The sequence below is a fragment of the Arachis hypogaea genome, chromosome 10, assembly GCF_003086295.3.
Source record: "Arachis hypogaea cultivar Tifrunner chromosome 10, arahy.Tifrunner.gnm2.J5K5, whole genome shotgun sequence".
Classification (NCBI taxonomy): Eukaryota; Viridiplantae; Streptophyta; class Magnoliopsida; order Fabales; family Fabaceae; genus Arachis; species Arachis hypogaea.
Genome location: NC_092045.1, coordinates 82,998,697 through 83,019,847, shown reverse-complemented (window position 1 = coordinate 83,019,847; position 21,151 = coordinate 82,998,697). Strand labels below are relative to the sequence as shown.

At 38.2% G+C, this 21,151-nt stretch overlaps 1 non-coding gene across 1 annotated transcript; it reads right to left on the bottom strand.

Annotated features, from left to right (window-relative positions):
• Positions 1 to 3,531: 3,531 nt before the first annotated feature.
• LOC112719482 (small nucleolar RNA R71) lies at positions 3,532 to 3,635 on the bottom strand. Its single transcript, XR_003161783.1, has one exon. It is a non-coding gene; the product is annotated as a small nucleolar RNA R71 (small nucleolar RNA).
• Between the last annotated feature and the right edge of the window lie 17,516 nt (positions 3,636 to 21,151).

The following is a 21,151-nucleotide window of genomic DNA, read 5'->3' as shown; positions in this document are numbered from 1 at the left end:
AACGCCAAGTTCATGCTGCTGTCTGGAGTTAAACGCCAGAAAAACGTCATGATCCGGAGTTGAACGCCCAAAACACGTCATAACTCGAAGTTCAACTCCAAGAGAAGCCTCAGCTCGTGGATTGATCAAGCTCAGCCCAAGCATACACCAAGTGGGCCCCGGAAGTGGATTTATGCATCAATTACTTACTCATGTAAACCCTAGTAGCTAGTCTAGTATATATAGGACATTTATCTATTGTATTAGACATCTTTGGTCTCAGTTTTGTTTTATTCTTCATCTTAGGAGGCCATTGAGCACGTTAGGGGGGCTGGCCATTCGGCCATGCCTGAACCTCTTTTGCTTATGTATTTTCAACGGTGGAGTTTCTGCACACCATAGATTAAGGGTGTGGAGCTCTGCTGTACCTCAAGTATTAATGCAATTCTATTTTCTTTTATTCAAATCTCTCTTATTCTTATTCCAAGATATTCATTCGTACCCAAGAACATGATGAATGTGATGATAAGTAACCCTCATTATCATTCTCACTTATGAACGCACGTGATTGACAACCACTTCCGTTCTACATGCAACAGAGCTTGAATGTGTATCTCTTAGATTCCCCAACAGAATCTTCGTGGTATAAGCTGGATAGATGGCGGCATTTATGAGGATCCGGAAAGTCTCACCTTGTCTGTGGTATTCCGAGTAGGATCCTGGGAATCCGGAAAGTCTAACCTTGTCTGTGGTATTCCGAGTAGGATTCCGGTAATGAATGACTGTGACGTGTTTCAAACTTGCAAGTGCTGGGCGTTAGTGACAGACGCAAAAGAATCAAGGGATTCTATTCCAGTAGGCGCAGGAACCAACCAGTGATTAGCCGTACTGTGACAGAGTGCGTGAGCATTAGTTTTCACTGCGAGGATGGGATGTAGCCATCAACCATGGGTGATGCCTCCAGACGATTAGCCGTGCGAGTGACAGCCGCATAGGATCATTTTTCCGAGAGGATTGAAAGTAGCCACCGCTGATGGTGAACCCCTATACAAAGCTTGCCATGGAAAGGAGTAAGAAGGATTGAGTAAAAGCAGTAGGAGAGCAGGCGTCCTTGAGCCATACAGCATCTCCATTCGCTTATCTGAAATTCTCACCAATGAATCTGCATAAGTCTTCTATCTCGTTTATTATTTCTATTTTCTTATCTTTATTTTCGAAACCCATAAACCAATTTAATCTGCCTAACTGAGATTTACAAGGTGACCATAGCTTGCTTCATACCAACAATCTCTGTGGGATCGACCCTTACTCACGTAAGGTTTATTACTTGGACGACCCAGTACACTTGCTGGTTAGTTGAACGGAGTTGTGACCACTCGTGCCAATTTCTAAATTCCATACGAGCACAAGGAGTATAATTATTCGATTTGTGTGAAAGTATAAATCACAATTTCGTCCACCAAGTTTTTGGCGCCGTTGCCGGGGATTGTTCGAGTATGGACAACTGACGGTTCATCTTGTTGCTCAGATTAGGTAATTTTCTTTTCAAAAATCTTTTTCAAAAATTTTTCTTTTATTTTTCGTTTTTCCAAAAATATTTTTCAAAAATAATAATAAAAATACAAAAAAATTAGAAAATCATAAAAATCAAAAAAATATTTTGTGTTTCTTGTTTGAGTCTTGTGTTAATTTTTAAGTTTGGTGTCAATTGCATGCTTTTAAAATTTTTCTTGCATTTTTCCGAAAATCTCATGCATTCATAGTGTTCTTCATGATCTTCAAGTTGTTCTTGACAAGTCTTCTTGTTTGATCTTGATGATTTCTTATTTTGTGTTGTTTGTTGTTTTTCATGTGCATTTTTGCATTCATATTTTCCATGCATTAAAGATTTCTAAGTTTGGTGTCTTGCATGTTTTCTTTGCATCAAAAATTTTTCAAAATTATGTTCTTGATGTTCATCATGATCTTCAAAGTGTTCTTGGTGTTCATCTTGACATTCATAGCATTCTTGCATGCATTCATTGTTTTGATCCAAAATTTTCATGTTTTGGGTCATTTTTGTGTTTTTCTTTAAAAATTCAAAAAAATCAAAAAAAATATATTTTCCTTATTTTCCTCCAAATTTTCGACATTTTGGGTTGACTTGGTCAAAAATTTTTAAAAATTAGTTGTTTCTTACAAGTCAAGTCAAAATTTCAATTTTAAAAATCTTATCTTTTCAAAATCTTTTTCAAAAATCATATCTTTTTCATTTTTTTTATATAAATTTCGAAAATTTCAAAAAATCTTTTTCAAAATATTTTCAAAATCTTTTTCTTATCATTATATCAAATTTTCGAAAATTAGCTAACAAGTAATGTGATTGGTTCAAAAATTTGAAGTTTGTTACTTTCTTGTTAAGAAAGGTTCAATCTTTAAAGTTCTAGAATCTTATCTTGTAGTTTCTTGTTAGTTAAGTCTTTTTAAAAAATTAAATCTTTTTCAAAATATCTTTTTATTAAAATTTTTATCTTAAATTTTTATCTTTTATCTTATCTTTTTCAAAATTTTATCTTTTTCAAAATTTGATTTCAAAATATCTTATCTAACTTCCTATCTTCATATCTTTTTCAAATTTTGATTTCAAATCTTTTTCAATCAACTAACTAACTTTTTGATTGTTTCTTATCTTTTTCAAAACTACCTAACTACTTTTCCCTCTCTAATTTTCGAAAACACCTCCCTCTCTTTTTCGAAAATTCTTTTTGTTTTAAATTTTAATCTTGATTATATGTTGTCTTTGATTTTCGAAAATTACTAACCCCTTTTTCAAAATTATTTTCGAAAATTTCTCTTCTCTTCTCTTCTTCTATTTAATTATTTAATTACTAACACTTCTCTTCACCTCTCTTCATCCAAAAATCCGAGTTCTTCTTCACTCTTCTACCCCTTTCTTCTTCTACTAACATAAGGGAATCTCTATACTGTGACATAGAGGATTCCTCTTTCTTTTCTTGTTTTCTTCTCTTTCATATGAGCAGGAACAGGGAAAAAGGCACTCTTGTTGAAGTTGATCCAGAACCTGAAAGGAATCTGAAGAGAAAATTAAGAGAAGCTAAATTACAACATTCCAGAAACAACCTTTCAGAAATTTTCGAACAAGAGAAGGACATGGCAGCCGAAAATAATAATAATAATAATGCAAGGAGAATGCTTGGTGACTTCACAAAGCCAACGTCCAAGTTTGATGGAAGAAGCATCTCCATTCCTGCCATTGGAGCCAATAACTTTGAGCTTAAGCCTCAACTAGTTGCATTGATGCAACAAAACTGCAAGTTTTATGGACTTCCATCTGAAGATCCTTATCAGTTTTTAACTGAGTTCTTGCAGATCTGTGAGACTGTAAAGACGAATGGAGTTGATCCTGAAGTCTACAGACTCATGCTTTTCCCTTTTGCTGTAAGAGACAGAGCTAGAATATGGTTGGATTCACAACCTAAGGATAGCCTGGACTCCTGGGATAAGCTGGTCACTGCCTTCTTGGATAAATTCTTTCCTCCTCAAAAGCTGAGCAAGCTGAGAGTGGATGTTCAAACCTTCAAACAAAAAGATGGTGAATCCCTCTATGAAGCTTGGGAAAGATACAAGCAGTTGACCAAAAGATGTCCATCTGACATGTTTTCAGAATGGACCATATTAGATATATTCTATTATGGTCTCTCTGAATTTTCGAAAATGTCATTGGACCATTCTGCAGGTGGATCTATTCACCTGAAGAAAATGCCTGAAGAGGCTCAAGAACTCATTGACATGGTTGCAAACAACCAGTTCATGTATACCTCTGAGAGGAATTCCGTGAATAATGGGATACCTCATAAGAAAGGAGTTCTTGAAATTGATGCTCTGAATGCCATATTGGCTCAGAACAGAGTGTTGACTCAACAGGTCAACATGATCTCTCAAAATCTGAATGGGTTGCAACATGCATCCAACAACACTAGAGAGGCAGCTTCTGAAGAAGCTTATGATCCTGAGAACCCTGCCATGGCAGAGGTTAATTATATGGGTGAACCTTATGGAAACACCTATAATCCATCATGGAGAAATCATCCAAATTTCTCCTGGAAGGATCAACAGAAGCCTCAACAAGGCTTTAACAATGGTGGACGCAATAGGCTGAGTAATAGTAAGCCATATCCATCATCTTCTCAGCAACAGACAGAGAATTCTGAACAAAATACTTCTAATTTAGCCAATATAGTCTCTGATCTGTCAAAGGCCACTTTCAGTTTCATGAATGAAACAAGATCCTCCATTAGAAATTTGGAGGCACAAGTGGGCCAGCTGAGTAAGAAAGTTATTGAAACTCCTCCCAGTATTCTCCCAAGCAATACAGAAGAGAATCCAAAAGGAGAGTGCAATGCCATTGATTTGATCAAAGTGGCCGAATGCACTAGGGAGGAGGAGGACGAAAATCCTAGTGAGGAAGACCTCCTGGGACGTCCCTCAAGCAAGAAGGAGTTTCCTAATAAGGATCCAGAGGAATCTGAGGCTCATACAGAGACCATAGAGATTCCATTAAATCTCCTTCTGCCATTCATGAGCTCTGAAGACTATTCTTCCTCTGAAGAGGATGAAGATGTGACTAGAGAGCAAGTTGCTCAATATTTAGGAGCTATCATGAAGCTGAATGCCAAGCTGTTTGGTAATGAGACTTGGGAAAGTGAACCTCCCTTGCTCATTAGTGAACTAGATACTTGGATTCAGAGAACTCTACCTCAAAAGAAACAAGATCCTGGCAAGTTCTTAATACCTTGTACCATTGGCACCATGAGCTTTGAAAAAGCTCTATGTGATCTGGGGTCAGGGATAAATCTTATGCCACTCTCTGTAATGGAGAAGCTGGGGATCATTGAGGTACAACCTGCCTTGTTCTCATTACAATTGGCAGATAAGTCAATAAGACAAGCTTATGGAATAGTAGAGGACGTGCTAGTAAAGGTTGAAGGCCTTTACATCCCTGCTGATTTCATAATCCTAGACACTAGGAAGGAAGATGATGAATGCATCATCCTAGGAAGACCTTTCCTAGCCACAGCAGGAGCTGTGATAGATGTAAACAGAGGTGAATTAGTCCTTCAATTGAATGGGGACTACCTTGTGTTTAAGGCACATGGCCATCCCTCTGTGACAAAAGAGAGTAAGCATGAAGAGCTTCTCTCAGTTCAGAGTCAAGAAGAACCCACACAGTCAAACTCTAAGTTTGGTGTTGTGAGGCCACAACCAAACTCTAAGTTTGGTGTTAAGATCCCATATCCAAACTCTAAGTTTGGTGTGGACAACTATACAACATTGACCTGATCACCTTGTGGCTCCATGAGAGCCACTGTCAAGCTATTGACATTAAAGAAGCGCTTGTTGGGAGGCAACCCAATTTTATTTATCTAATTTTATTTTATTTTGTTTCTTTGTTATTTTTGTGTTTAATTAGGTACATGATCATGAGGAGTCACAAAAAAATCAAAAAAATTAAAAACAGAGTCAAAAACAGAAGAAAAAAGTTTTTTCACCCTGGAGGTAGCGCAGACTGGCGTTCAATGATGACAAGTCATCATATACCCATTTTTCAAGCTAATTTCACTTGTTTTGTTAGCATTTATGCACTTTCTTGCATCCTAAGTAAGTGATTTGGAGTAAAAATACATAACTTCTTTAAATCAAGCAACCACCATGAAATAAATGTTAAATCATGAGGTTTAAGCTAATTTTAATTGCATTTTAATTGATTTATAAGCCTCTTGAATTTAGTGATACTTTGAGTAGTTGTTTGGTTTATTTTAGGTGAAGAAAAGAAAAGAAAATGAAAAGCGTGGCCTAAGAAGCGTGACAAAAGAAAAGGAAAGCGTGGCCAAAGAAGAGAGAAGCGTGCCGCAACTAAGTGGGGGAAGCAACCTTGCCCTCCACAAGGGCAGAATGCCCTCTAGGAGGGCAGCATTAGGTGACCAAGCAAGCATGGGCAACTCTGCCCTGCCCACTCCAAGGGCAGAGCACAAAATGGTGCCTTGGAGCAAGGAGAAGCAAACTCTGCCCTGCCCTTGTGGAGAGCAGGATCGGGCTCCATGAGGAAGAAAATCAAGGTAAAAATGTCAACTATGCAAGTCACAAGGTTCGAACAATGAACCATGAGGAAGCCAAGCTCTAAGACCCACTAGCGTGCCAAGAAATCAAAAGAAAAAGTAGCGTGTTTGCAAGCCACCAGGTTCGAACACGGGTCATGAAGATTGGGAACCTTGCCCTGCCCTTGGCGCGGGCAGGGCAGCATTTGAAATGGTGCATGGACTTGGCGCACCAAATTTCCCTTGGCAGCACGATCCGTGCGCACCAACTCGTCCCTGGCGCACCAAACCGATCCTGCCCTGCCCTTGGCGCGGGCAGGGCAGCGTTTTTCATCCCTGGCAGCACCCAGCGCACGCACAACGCCCCCTGGCAGCACCATCCGCACGTCCAAACGCCCCCTGGCGCACCACACTTTCCTGCCCTGCCCTTGGCGCGGGCAGGGTAGCCTCTGGCACGCCAATTTCCTTTCCTGGCGCACCAACCGAGCACCACGCAGCACCAAGACGCAACATGGCCGCACCAACTCCAAGCACCAAGCATCAATTTTCTGCCCTGCCCTCCATAAGGGCAGGGCAGCCTCCTGGGAGTGGTTTTTGGGCCAAAATTCAAATTAAAAATTAATTTGAACTCATTTCTTCACCAATCCAAAAGCCCATCCAAATCCCAAAATCCAAGAATAGAAAAGTGTATAAATAGGAGTTAGTTTGATGTAATTAGGACTTTATGCTCATTTTTGAATTTTTACTTTTACCTTGGCTTTGAAATTCTACTTTCACCTTTCTTTTGAGCTTTGGTAAGTGTCCTTGAGAGAATTTGTCCGAGTGCCAAGAGGATCAAAGGAGAATTGATTGATCTCCTTCCTCACTTCTCTTGGGCAATTCTACTCTTCTGTTTTCTGAGCATTGGGTGTGTGAAATTGGGGAAATTCTGTCCCAATTCCCATTCAAGCTCTTTGCATTTTATTTTCTGCATAATTGAATTCCAATTCTGTTCTTCTACTGCTTCATCTTTAATTTTCTGTTAATTGCTTAGTTAATTCAGATCTGGGAAGGAAATTGGGTTTTAGGATCTGCTACCTAAGCCCTTGGAATCCTGAGATCACAATTCCACTCTTGGTTCTTCTGTGAACCTCGGCTGCATTTTATTTCAATTCTGTTTGAATGCTACTTGTTTCTGATTTAAATTCTGCTCAATCTCTTGCTACAATTTACTTCAGCTTTGTTTAGATCTTGCAATCCCATTCCTCAATTCCCTTTTATATTCAAGTCATTTATCTTTCTTGCCCTTTACGTTACTGCAATTTAAGTTTCTTGCACTTTAAGTTTCAGTCATTTACTTCCTTGCTCTTTAAGATTCTGCACATTTACAATTCTGTTCTCTAATTTACTGCACTTTTCCCTTCCCCATTTACATTTAATGTCATTTACTTTCTGTTAAACACAAATCACTCAACTAAAACTTGAATCGCTTGACTAAATCAACCACTAAACTAAAATTGCTCAATCCTTCAATCCCTGTGGGATCGACCTCACTCATGTGAGTTATTATTACTTGATGCGACCCGGTACACTTGCCGGTTGGATATGTGTGTTGGAAATTCATTTTTCCACAAAAACACCATCATTCAACGCCAGAACAGAGCACCATTCTGGCGCTGAACGCCAGAAACAAGCAACAACCTGGCGTTTAACGCCAGGAAGGTGCACACAGAGGACAAACTGGCGCTGAACGCCAGAAACAAGCATGAAACTGGCGTTCAACGCCAGAAACATGCATTACATGGGCGTTGAACGCCCAGAACATGCACCAATGGGCGTTTGAACGCCAGAATGATGCATGAAGGCACTTTACATGCCTATATGGTGAAGGAATGGTATTTCTTTTCACCTCAGGATCTGTGGACCCCACAGGATCCCTACCTCAGGATCTGTGGACCCCACAGGATCCCCACCTACCACATTCCCACCTTTTCTTTAATCCTAATCACACTCTCCTAATCCAAATCTCATTTTCATTCTTTCCCATGTCACACTTCCCAAAAACCTTCACCAATCACCTCAATTCCTCTTCCCAATTACCCCATTCACCATTCACATCAACCTCCTCTTCCCCATAAACCCCACCTACCTCCATAAAATTCAAATTCATTTTCCCACCCATTCCCACCCAAATTGGCCGAACCTATACCCCCCCCTCTCCCTATAAATACCCTTCCACTCTTCTTCATTTTCACACATCACAAACCCACATTCTCCCACATAGCCGAACCACATCTTCTCCCTCTCTTCCATATTCTCTTCTTCTTCTTCTTCTACTTTTCTTTTCTTTCTTGCTCGAGGGCGAGCAAAATTTTAAGTTTGGTGTGGTCAAAGCCTAAGCTTTTTGTTTTTCCATCACCATCAATGGCACCTAAGGCCGGAGTATCCTCAAGAAAAGGGAAAGGGAAGGCAAAAGCTTCCACCTCCGAGTCATGGGAGAAGGAGAGATTCATCTCCAAGAGCCATCAAGACCACTTCTATGATGTTGTGGCAAAGAAGAAGGTGATCCCCGAGGTCCCTTTCAAGCTCAAAAAGAATGAGTATCCGGAAATCCGACATGAAATCCAAAGAAGAGGTTGGGAAGTCATAACCAACCCCATGCAACAAGTTGGAATATTGATGGTTCAAGAGTTCTATGCCAATGCATGGATCACTAGGAACCATGATCAAAGTATGAACCCGAATCCAAAGAACTATATCACAATGGTTCGGGGGAAATACTTAGATTTTAGTCCGGAAAATGTGAGGTTGGCGTTTCATTTACCTATGATGCAAGGAAATGAACGCCTTTACACTAGAAGGGTCAACTTTAATCAAAGGTTGGACCAAGTCCTAATGGACATATGTGTGGTAGGCGCCCAATGGAGAATAGACTCCAAAGGCAAGCCAGTCCAACTAAGAAGACTGGACCTCAAGCCTGTAGCTAGAGGATGGTTGGAGTTCATCCAAAGATCCATCATCCCTACAAGCAACCGATCTGAAGTTACTGTGGATCGGGCCATCATGATCCATAGCATCATGATTGGAGAGGAAGTGGAAGTTCATGAGGTCATCTCCAATGAACTCTACAAAATAGCCGACAAGTCCTCACCTATGGCACGGCTAGCTTTCCCTCACCTTATATGCCATCTATGTTACTCAGCTAGAGTTATCATAGATGGAGATGTCTCCATTGAAGAAGACAAGCCCATCACCAAGAAAAGGATGGAGCAAACAAGAGAAGTTCCTCACGGGCCTCAAGAAGAACATGAGGAAGTTCATCATCAACAAATGCCTCAAGGAATGCACTTTCCTCCCAACAACTATTGGGAGCAACTCAGTACCTCTTTAGAAGATTTGAGCCATAATGTTGAACAATTAAGGGTGGAACATCATGAGCACTCCATCATTCTCCAAGAAATAAGAGAAGATCAAAGAGCAATGAGGGAGGAGCAACAAAGGCAAGGAAGGGAGATAGAAGAGCTTAAGGACATTGTTTGTCCTTCAAGAAGAAGACGCCACTAAGAGGTGGATTCATTCCTTGTTCTTTATTTCTTTCTGTTTTCGGTTTTTAGTAGTGTGTTTATCTATGTTTTCTGTCTTTATTTCATGATCATTAGTATGTAACCATGCCTTAAAGCTATGAATAAAATCCATTAATCCTTCACTTCTCTTAAAATGAAAAATGTTTTAATTCAAAAGAACAAGAAGTACATAAATTTCGAATTTATCCTTGAATTTAATTTAATTATATTGATGTGGTGGCAATACTTTTTGTTTTCTGAATGAATGCTTGAACAGTGCATATTTTTGATCTTGTTGTTTATGAGTGTTAAACTTGTTGGCTCTTGAAAGAATGATGAACAAAGAGAAATGTTATTGATGATTTGAAAAAATTCATGAAATTGATTCTTGAAGCAAGAGAAAGCAGTGAAAAAGGAAGATTGCGAAAAAAAAATGGCGAAAAATTGAGAAAGAAAATGAAGGAGCAGTAGAAAAAGCCAATAGCCCTTAAAACCAAAAGGCAAGGGTAAAAAGGATCCAAGGCTTTGAGCATCAATGGATAGGAGGGCCCAAGGAAATTAAATCCAGGCCTAAGCGGCTAAATCAAGCTGTCCCTAACCATGTGCTTGTGTCATGAAGGTCCAAGTGAAAAGCTTGAGACTGAGTGGTTAAAGTCGTGATCCAAAAGAGTGTGCTTAAGAGCTCTGGACACCACTAACTGGGGACTCTAGCAAAGCTGAGTCACAATCTGAAACGGTTCCCCCAGTCATGTGTCTGTGGCATTTGTGTATCCGGTGGTAATACTGGAAGACAAAGTGCTTAGGGCCACAGCCAAGACTCATAAGTAGCTGTGTTCAAGAATCAACATGCTTAACTAGGAAAGTCAATAACACTATCCGAAATTCTGAGTTCCTAGAGAAGCCAATCACTCTAAACTTCAAAGGAAAAAGTGAGATGCCAAAACTGTTCAGAAACAAAAAGCTACAAGTCCCGCTCATCTAATTAAATTAATATTCATTGATATTTTGGAATTTATAGTATATTCTCTTCTTTTATCCTATTTGATTTTCAGTTGCTTGGGGACAAGCAACAATTTAAGTTTGGTGTTGTGATGAGCGGATAATTTATACGCTTTTTGGCATTGTTTTTATATAATTTTTAGTGAGTTTAAGCTACCTTTAGGGATGTTTTCATTAGTTTTCATGTTAAATTTAAATTTCTGGACTTTACTATGAGTTTGTGTGTTTTTCTGTGATTTCAGGTAAATTCTGACTGAAATTGAGGGATTTGAGCAAAACTCTGAAGAAGGCTGACAAAAGGACTGCTGATGCTGTTGGAATCTTACCTCCCTGCACTCGAAATGGATTTTCTGGAGCTACAAAACTCCAATTGGCGCGCTCTCAACGGCGTTAGAAAGTAGACATCCAGGGCTTTCCAGCAATATATAATAGTTCATACTTTATTCGAAGAATGACGACGTAACTTGGCGTTGAACGCCAAGTTCATGCTGCTGTCTGGAGTTAAACGCCAGAAAAACGTCATGATCCGGAGTTGAACGCCCAAAACACGTCATAACTCGAAGTTCAACTCCAAGAGAAGCCTCAGCTCGTGGATTGATCAAGCTCAGCCCAAGCATACACCAAGTGGGCCCCAGAAGTGGATTTATGCATCAATTACTTACTCATGTAAACCCTAGTAGCTAGTCTAGTATATATAGGACATTTATCTATTGTATTAGACATCTTTGGTCTCAGTTTTGTTTTATTCTTCATCTTAGGAGGCCATTGAGCACGTTAGGGGGGCTGGCCATTCGGCCATGCCTGAACCTCTTTTGCTTATGTATTTTCAACGGTGGAGTTTCTGCACACCATAGATTAAGGGTGTGGAGCTCTGCTGTACCTCAAGTATTAATGCAATTCTATTTTCTTTTATTCAAATCTCTCTTATTCTTATTCCAAGATATTCATTCGTACCCAAGAACATGATGAATGTGATGATAAGTAACCCTCATTATCATTCTCACTTATGAACGCACGTGATTGACAACCACTTCCGTTCTACATGCAACAGAGCTTGAATGTGTATCTCTTAGATTCCCCAACAGAATCTTCGTGGTATAAGCTGGATAGATGGCGGCATTTATGAGGATCCGGAAAGTTTCACCTTGTCTGTGGTATTCCGAGTAGGATCCTGGGAATCCGGAAAGTCTAACCTTGTCTGTGGTATTCCGAGTAGGATTCCGGTAATGAATGACTGTGACGTGCTTCAAACTTGCAAGTGCTGGGCATTAGTGACAGACACAAAAGAATCAAGGGATTCTATTCCAGTAGGCGCAGGAACCAACCAGTGATTAGCCGTACTGTGACAGAGTGCGTGAGCATTAGTTTTCACTGCGAGGATGGGATGTAGCCATCAACCATGGGTGATGCCTCCAGACGATTAGCCGTGTGAGTGACAGCCGCATAGGATCATTTTCCCGAGAGGATTGAAAGTAGCCACCGCTGATGGTGAACCCCTATACAAAGCTTGCCATGGAAAGGAGTAAGAAGGATTGAGTAAAAGCAGTAGGAGAGCAGGCGTCCTTGAGCCATACAGCATCTCCATTCGCTTATCTGAAATTCTCACCAATGAATCTGCATAAGTCTTCTATCTCGTTTATTATTTCTATTTTCTTATCTTTATTTTCGAAACCCATAAACCAATTTAATCTGCCTAACTGAGATTTACAAGGTGACCATAGCTTGCTTCATACCAACAATCTCTGTGGGATCGACCCTTACTCACGTAAGGTTTATTACTTGGACGACCCAGTACACTTGCTGGTTAGTTGAACGGAGTTGTGACCACTCGTGCCAATTTCTAAATTCCATACGAGCACAAGGAGTATAATTATTCAATTTGTGTGAAAGTATAAATCACAATTTCGTCCACCACCATCGATCCAAACTTTAAGGCTCAACTTTATGATATTATTCAGACCTTTTCAATTACACCACATCCTGTGACTATTAATCCTTTGTTGGCTCGCTTGAGAAAGGTTTATGAGGACATTTATGTCAAATTTCCGGACTCTCAAGTGGGTATCTCATCCTATCAACAATCAACTGAAACTCTTTCTAAGTTGAAACAAGACACCTCATCTTTTGAGACTGCCAAAACACCCTAGCTATCCATATTGCAAAAGCTAAAGATCGGGCTCATGAGTTATCTATGGAGATTCGAGACTTGGAACAACAGCTGGCTGTCAAGAGCGAAGTAAAAAATAGGCTGAATGCTGCTTTGATAAAGAATGAGGGTCAATTTGCCAAAGCAAGCAGCATGCTTGACAGTAGCAATGCATCCTTACAATCATTTAAGGAGAAGATGCGTTCCTCACATGAAGCCGCAAAAGAAGCCAGGAACTTCCAAACCGCTCTCCAAACTGAAATTACTTGCTTGAAGGAGATCTTTGAAGCTTAGTATTATATTTCTTATGTGAACTTTTGTCATTTTAATATGTTCCTACAATCTTCACTTTTTGAACTTTGAGTTTTATTATTTGTCTTTGTATGCACCTTATCTTAATCTTGTAGACTAGTTGACACTTGTTATCTTTGTGAAGTTATTACATTATGTAACACTGAACCAATTATTAATATCATAGTGACCTCTTTTATATTTCATTTAAGATGACCTCCATATCTCTTTATATCAAGTTGCACTGGTGTATGCCATTCATGTGCATTCGCCTCAAGTGCTGTCAAAGTAAGTCAACTATACATTTGTTAATATGCTTCTAGCTTTACACAGGTTTATTCACTAAACCTTTTATTTCTATATGTTGGCATGTACTATACTGCACTTAAGGAATGATAAGTTATTTTTTGTATTGATTCCTATATTTTGAATAAATTACCATTTGTATCCATTAGAGATACAAACGCTGACAAATGTATCCATATAAGAATAAAATGACAATTGTACCCACAGAAGATAGCTTCCGTGTGCCAAGAATACCCTAACAGACCAATTGTGTAACCAACGTCCGGATACTCTTGGCACACGGAAGCCATCTTCCGTGGTTATAATTGTCATTTTATTCTTATATGGGTACATTTGTCGGCATCTGTATCTTTTATGGGTACAAATGGTAATTTATTCTTTAAATTAATTCCTTGAACACATATCTGCCTCATAATCTTTAATGCTTTACACCCGCTCTAAAGCTCTCAACCTTTTGTCATTTAGTTTATTGAACTCATCATACAAATAATTCCAATAATCTACCACTGGTATCTCATCTTGTCTAGTCACCCTTATACTTTGCAAATTAATATCAATTAGCAACACCGCATCATGACCGTAAACTAACTTATACAGAATGGTTCCAGTAAAATCTCTTGGAGAATTTCGGTAAGCCCAAACAACTTGATTGAGAGTTTGGTGCTAATTTCTTGGCTGCCTTCCAATGTATTTTTTAACTAATGCAATCAAAATTTTATTCACTGCCTCCACTTGTCCATTGGCTTGGGCATAATACAATGTAGAAGAAAGTATTTTTATATCCCTAGACTTAGCATATTCCATGACCTTTTTTTCCAATAAACATGGTTTCTTGATCAGTGGTAATAGACTAAGGAATTCCAAACCTATGCACAATATGCTCCTCAATGAAATCAATTATTTCATTGTGAGTCACTTCCCTTAAAGGGACAGCCTCTATCCATTTAAAAAAATAATCAACACCAACCAAAATGAACTTATGTCCTTTAGAAGAAGGTGGGTGAATCTTCCTGATCAGATCTAAAGTCCAATATCTAAACGGCCATAGCTTAATTATAACACGCAATTCTGACGCTGGAATATGTTGAAGGCTTCCATGTTTTTGGAATTCCTCACAGGACCTAGCATAATTTATACAATCTCTTTGTATAGTTGGCCAATACAATCTTCTCCTATTTATCACCTATTTCATTTTTTCTCCTTACTGATGGGCACAACAGATTCCATCGTGCACTCCAGCAAGAGCCAAATACACTTCTTTTTCTCCCAAACATGTCAAGAAATTCCGATCAACAGATTTCCTAAACAAGGCATTATTCATTAGAACATAACTTTGATCCTTGTATTTAAGTTTTCTATCGACACTAAGACTTGGATTTTCTAAATATTCCACAATTGGTACTCTCCAATCTTTTTGGTCTATTTTTTCTAATAACAACACTTCTCTTTCTCTCAAAGGCATAAATATGTCCTTTATCCTTACCAATTTTTCTAGTGTTGAGGATTTGATCTTATATCTTGAAGCAATTTGAACTAATTCATTTGCTTCTTGATTTCACTCCCTTGAAGCATGCCTTACAATGACATTGTCAAACTCGCTCAATAGCTTTGTAGCCACATTGAAATACTTTCTTAAATTTTTACTAAGATACCTATACTCAAGTGATACTTGACGGACTACAAGCTGTAAATCTCCAAAATTTTCTACATTTTTTACTCCTCTTTCTAATAATAATTTCAGTCCCATTATTAACGCTTCATATTCTGCCTCACTGTTTGAACATGAATAATTCAATTCAAAGAGGAATTTACTTGGCTCGCCACTTGGAGAAATAATTAAAATATCTATACCAATACCACCCTTATGACATGAACCGTCAAAATATAATTTTCAAGGCACCAAACCAACAAAACCCAGTAAACTCTCATTAATGTCAATACAAGGATGGTCAACCAGAAAATTAGCTAGAACATAACCCTCAATAGCTCTCGTAGGAACAAAATGTAAAGAAAATTCCGTTAAGGCCAACATCCATTTTGCTAGTCTACCATGTAATATTGGAGAAGATAACATATATTTAAGAACATCAAACTTAGAAATTACATAAACCTTCCTAGGAATTAAATAGTATTTAAGTTTCAAACAAAAAAAATATAAAGCTAAACAAAGTTTCTCAATTGGAGAATAACAGCTCACAACATCATTTAGCACACGACTTAGGTAATAAATTACTCTTTTGTTTCCGTCCTCGTCTTCTTGAGCTAACATTCCGCCAATTGTTACTTCAGAAGCTAACACATAAAGTTTTAAAGGTGCTCCATGCCTTGGAGGTGTTATGACAGGAGGATTAATCAAGTATTACTTGATGTTGTCAAAAGCTTCTTGGTGCTCACCTTCTACTGGAATTCTTCCTCTTTTTTCAACTTGATCAGAGGCACAAAAAACCTTAGTTTTCCCTAACAGATTGGAAATGAACCTTCTAAGGTAATTGATCTTCCTTAAAAATGTTTGTAGTTGTTTTTTGTTTGCTGGAGGAAGAGCCTCTAAGATAGCCTTTGTCTTGTTCTTATCAATTTCAATCCCTTTTTTCTACACCAAGAATCCAAGAAAATTCTTTGCACTAACACCAAAAGCACATTTTAAGGGATTCATTTTCGATTTATACTTTCTCATTCTTTCAAATGCTTTTTTCAAATTTTCTAGATGCCCTTTTTAGCATTTGATTTGACAACCACATTGTCAACATAAATTTTCATAAAATTTTCAATAAAGTTATGAAAAATTTTATTCATTATCCTTTGATAAGTTGCACCAGCATTTTTAAACCCAAATGGCATCACAACCCATTCAAAAGTTTCTAAAGCACCTGGACACATAAATGCAGTTTTTGACACATCTTCTTTAGCGATATATATTTGATTATAAACTGAATATCCATCCATAAAATTTAAAATTTCATGACCGGCAGTAGAATCTATCAACATATCAGCTATAGGCATTGGATATTCATCTTTTGGTGTTGCAAAATTTAAATCTCTAAAATTAATACAAACCCTTAATTTTTCATTCTTTTTCATGACAGAAACAATATTAGAAATCCAGTTGATATACCTTGCTATTCTTATGAACTTAGCCTTAAGAAGTTTTTCAATCTCTTCTTTAATCTTCTGCATGACCTCAGGAGCAAATCTCCTTGGTGGCTGCTTGATAGGTTTGACATTGGCCTTCAATGGCAATTGATGCTTTACTAATTCACGACTCAAACCTGACATTTCTTCATATCCCATGCAAAACATCACAATATTCGTTTAATATCTCCACCATTTCTTTTTTGAAATCATCAGGAAACATCTTGCTCACATATGTTGGTCTAGGACGATCACCATTACCAATATCTACCTCTTCCAAAGGATCCTGCACCTCAACTTTTTTCACATTGTCAGTATTATTTTTTTCAAAACCTAAAGGACCATCATCATATATACAATCATAAGGTACACTGTCAATGCACCCTTCTCTGTCCGTCATATGGGCTGACAGCCGAGCCAGTTGACTCGTCAAACTCATCATCTAAGTCGCTCCTGAGACTGTATCCGCCCCGGCCTTAGGGACCAAAATAAAACCATTCATATCTATTTTCCACATCTTAATATTTTCAGGATTAAATGCCTTGTTATCAACCGTCAGCGGCTTGACTCCAGGATTATACATCCTGAACTCCATATGCATCTCATCATAGTAGCAGATACTATTGTCAGCAAGAACTTCTTTCACTCCTCCATCTTCATTCCAGAAAATCAATTTTTGATGTAAAGTAGATGAGATAGCACCCATTCCATGAATCCAATCACGTCCCAAAAGCAAGTTAAAACCAGCTTTAGATGGAACAACAACAAATAGAGTTGGTCTATTGACAGAACCAACCTCAATTGACAGTAGAACCATACCTCTAACAGAAGAAGTCCTTCCATTTAAATCTGTCACTCCAATGCTACTTTTGATCAAATCTTTTTCAATCTTTCCAAGCCTTCCCATCATTCTTTCAGGCATGAGATTGACAGCAGCTCTCCCATCAACCGAAATCTTATTGACTATCCCTCCATCAACACGAGCCTTGATATGCAGTGGACGCAAATGTTCCTTATCATTTCAGTAGGCTTCTCAAATAGTCCTCCTCCACACATATTGTCATCTAGCAATAGGCATTCGCTTCCAGGAAAGACATCATAACAATCATCTTCTAATGATTCCACTTTCCATACTTGACTATACTCCTCAGGCAGTATTGACACCACAACTATAGGTTGCTTAATCCCAAATATCACTTCTAATCTATCATCAAAACCAGCGTCAAAATTGTCAGTAATTAAATCTTCATCTTTTTCTCCCATGTTTTTAACCATTACCTTCTTTCCAATAAGATTCTTTTTTATATTTTTATTGCATTTAGGGTAATTGAAAGAATTGCATGTTTCTGCAGACTTAGCCATGGTTGATAAAGGAGAAAAATCTACACCGTGCCCCTTGTATGAATCTAAAGGAACATACTCAGGTGTATTCTCTTTTTACCCAAAGGTTATAAAAGAAAAATACTTTGAAATATTTTGACAATTTGGCCAAGGAGAATAATTAGGAACCTGTTACATGTTGGGATTATAACAAGAATAAATTGGCTTTGAGAGAACAGGTATATTTTTTGGAATATATATACTACCTCCATCTTGTGCACGATTCATGTTCTATAACTGGGACTCATAATATCTGGGCTTAAAAGGTCTAGGTCTCACCCACTTGTTTTTTCCTCTTGAGAAAGTGGTAGGTTGATTCTGCACATTTTTCACATTTTGGACCCATTTATTATTTGAAATTTTGGTGGGAGAACCCTTGTCTTTTGAGAAAACCCATCGAGTTTTTCGTCAATCATGACTACAGTCTTCATCTTCTGGTTGATGGATTGTATCCCAGCATTGTTGACACACTTGTTCAAAGGAGTTTGACCGCCCAACTTTTGTTTTTCCTCAACTATCTTTCGTTTTAGCTCATTAGTTTCATTCTCTTTTTCAGCAATCTTCTTTTTCAACTCAGCCTTTTCTTTCTCTTCAACTTTTTACTTTTCAAATTCTTTTGCAGCTTCCTTGTCAAAAACAGCACTACACTTTGGGCACATAGCAATAGTGTTACCAGATTCTTTAATTCTGACTAAAAAATCTAACAAATCCTCACTAGGACGAGGATAAACTGGCTTTTTATCTTGCTCAAAAATCCTCAGGTCTTTATTTTCATCTTAAGCATTAGTCACTGTAGCGTCAATTCCTATCATGTTGACTGACAAATTGAATGGCTCAACATAATTTGAATCAGTAGCAAATGGTTCAGCATCCACCTTCATAGCAGTTTTATCCTCAAACTTCAACCTTCCCTCCTCAATGGCTTTTTGTATCAAAATCATGAAACGAACGCAATTATTAATGGTGTGTGAGAATACTTGATAAAACTTACAAAATTTTTTATTCTTTATTTCATCAGTTGAAGGCATCTTTTTTCCTTCTGGTAAAATAAACTGCTTATCCTTTAACGAAACTTCAAATATTTGATCTGTCTTAGAAATATCAAAAGAATAAGTCTTATTTTTAATTTTAGAATATAAAAAAACTTTTTCTTTTTCTTTAACAAGTTTTAAAAATTTGCATGCATAAGGAGAACTCTCACGCAATTCAGCAATATAAACCTTTTTCATCTGAATCATCACTATCAGACAAACAATTAACATATGCAATTTTTTTTTAAATTTTTTTAATTTATTCTATTTGACTTACTCTCTCAGTTAACTGAAAAATATCTAAAGCATGTTAAAACTAACGACTCAAAAAAGTAACAAGACACTCACAGATACAATGATCCATAATTCAAAATATAAAATTCTATTATATAACTAACAAGCTAAGCCAATCTTTTAACAAGCTATGGCTTAACAGCTTTGATTGTTGAAAAAAAATAGCAGAAACACGTGTCTCAAAATTAGTATACCAAACAAAATATGTGTATTAGTTCTGCAAGTGTACCGTAGTGTGACCGAAGGAAAAATCGGTGGTTATGTTTGGAAAAAACAAGGTAGGGTGCGTAGAGAAGTCATGAGAGACAAGGAAACAAAAATGGCATTGATCTGAGGGATATGGTAGGAGATCAGTGGGGGAAGCAGTGGGGCATGCGGTGAAGAAAGGGTTAAAGGTTTGGTGAAATACTTTGAATTGCCATCGATAATAATGGGGAACATAAAGAGAAACAGAAGCACACACACAAGTATACAGAACAAAAGAGGAACCAGTATATTCTAGAAAACAAAAACACCTCTATTTTTTGCTACTTAAATTTTTTTTTTCCAAAGCCACGCCGTTTTGTGACCCGACCTAGTTGTCCTCGTACCTTCTGAAAAGCTAACACCAATGCACTTTAATGGACACGCACCACCGTTACAGCCACATAAATGCCACATCAGTGAGCTCCGTTTGCATTTGGAGAGGCAAATAGAGGGAGGGATGTATTTGTCTCCCATTTGCAAAAATCAGGGATACTTGTGAATTTATTTTTTGTGAGGAACGTATTTGTCATGATTTTAAAAGGTCAAAAGAACTATTTGTCTTTTTTTCCTAAAAGAAATTGAAATTTCTAAAGGGGAAAGCACAATCATTTATGATTATAACTTATAAGTCCAAGGCTTACAAAATACAAAAGTTACTGACCGTCTAACACTCCTCGTTAAGAATTTAATACTCTCATGTACTCTCATGTACTCTGATCTGATTCCCACATATGATTGCCATGGAGAATCCTCTTGTTAGCTCATTGTGATTTCCTTTCTTGAGTATCTGCACAAGAAACCTAGCTCATATTACAAATCAACATATGAATGGAAAGATGAGTGACCGAGAGATTGAAAGGGGGGGAAACAAAAGCGGAGGTGGGATAAGGGGCTTCTTTTCACGATCGAAGGATCCGAGAATTTGGAATAGAGAGGAATATCATCGGTTGGAGAAGGATTCTTTCTCTGTGTTTGTGGATAATTTGCCGGAGGATGTATCCAGGAGAGAGTTGTTCCAGTTATTCTGTTGGACGGGGAGAATTAACGATGTTTATCTCAGCAGAAAACAAAAAGGTGCAATGCTATATCTTTTTGCCTTTGTTCGGTATACGACGAAAGGGGGTGCTCTGAAGGCTATAGCAGAGATGAACCAATTCAGGCTACGTGGTAGAATTATTTCTGTGAGGGAAGCCAAGTATCGTAGGAATTGGCAGGCGGAGGACAAACAGGTGAATGTGGCATCTCGACGGATAGTGGAACGGAGGCCAGGGAATATACCTAAGCCTCATGAGGAGGTTGTTAATCCTGAGGCAGAAGAAACACAAGCAAGTGGCAGACGGCATGTCCAGCAGAGTAATGGATGCAAAAAAAGGGTCGAAATACCTATCGTAGCAGATAATATGAACTGGTTAGTCAGGAGCTTAGTAGGCTATACACTGAAGCCTATGGCCCTTCGGTCTTTGAAAAGAGTCATCCGCACCAATTGGCATCATGTAGAGGATGTGAGGGAGATCGGGGAGACTAAAGTGTTAGTAACGTTCGACACTGTGGAGCATGCTGATGACGCGTATACCTTTAAATTGGATACTATGCTGCAAGTTTTTCATCGGATCCGGCGATGGGATGAATCAGAACGATGTGTGTCCCGTAAAGTGTGGTTAGAGTGTTATGGAATGCCTCTTCATGTCTGGTCACCAGAAACATTTAAAGCGG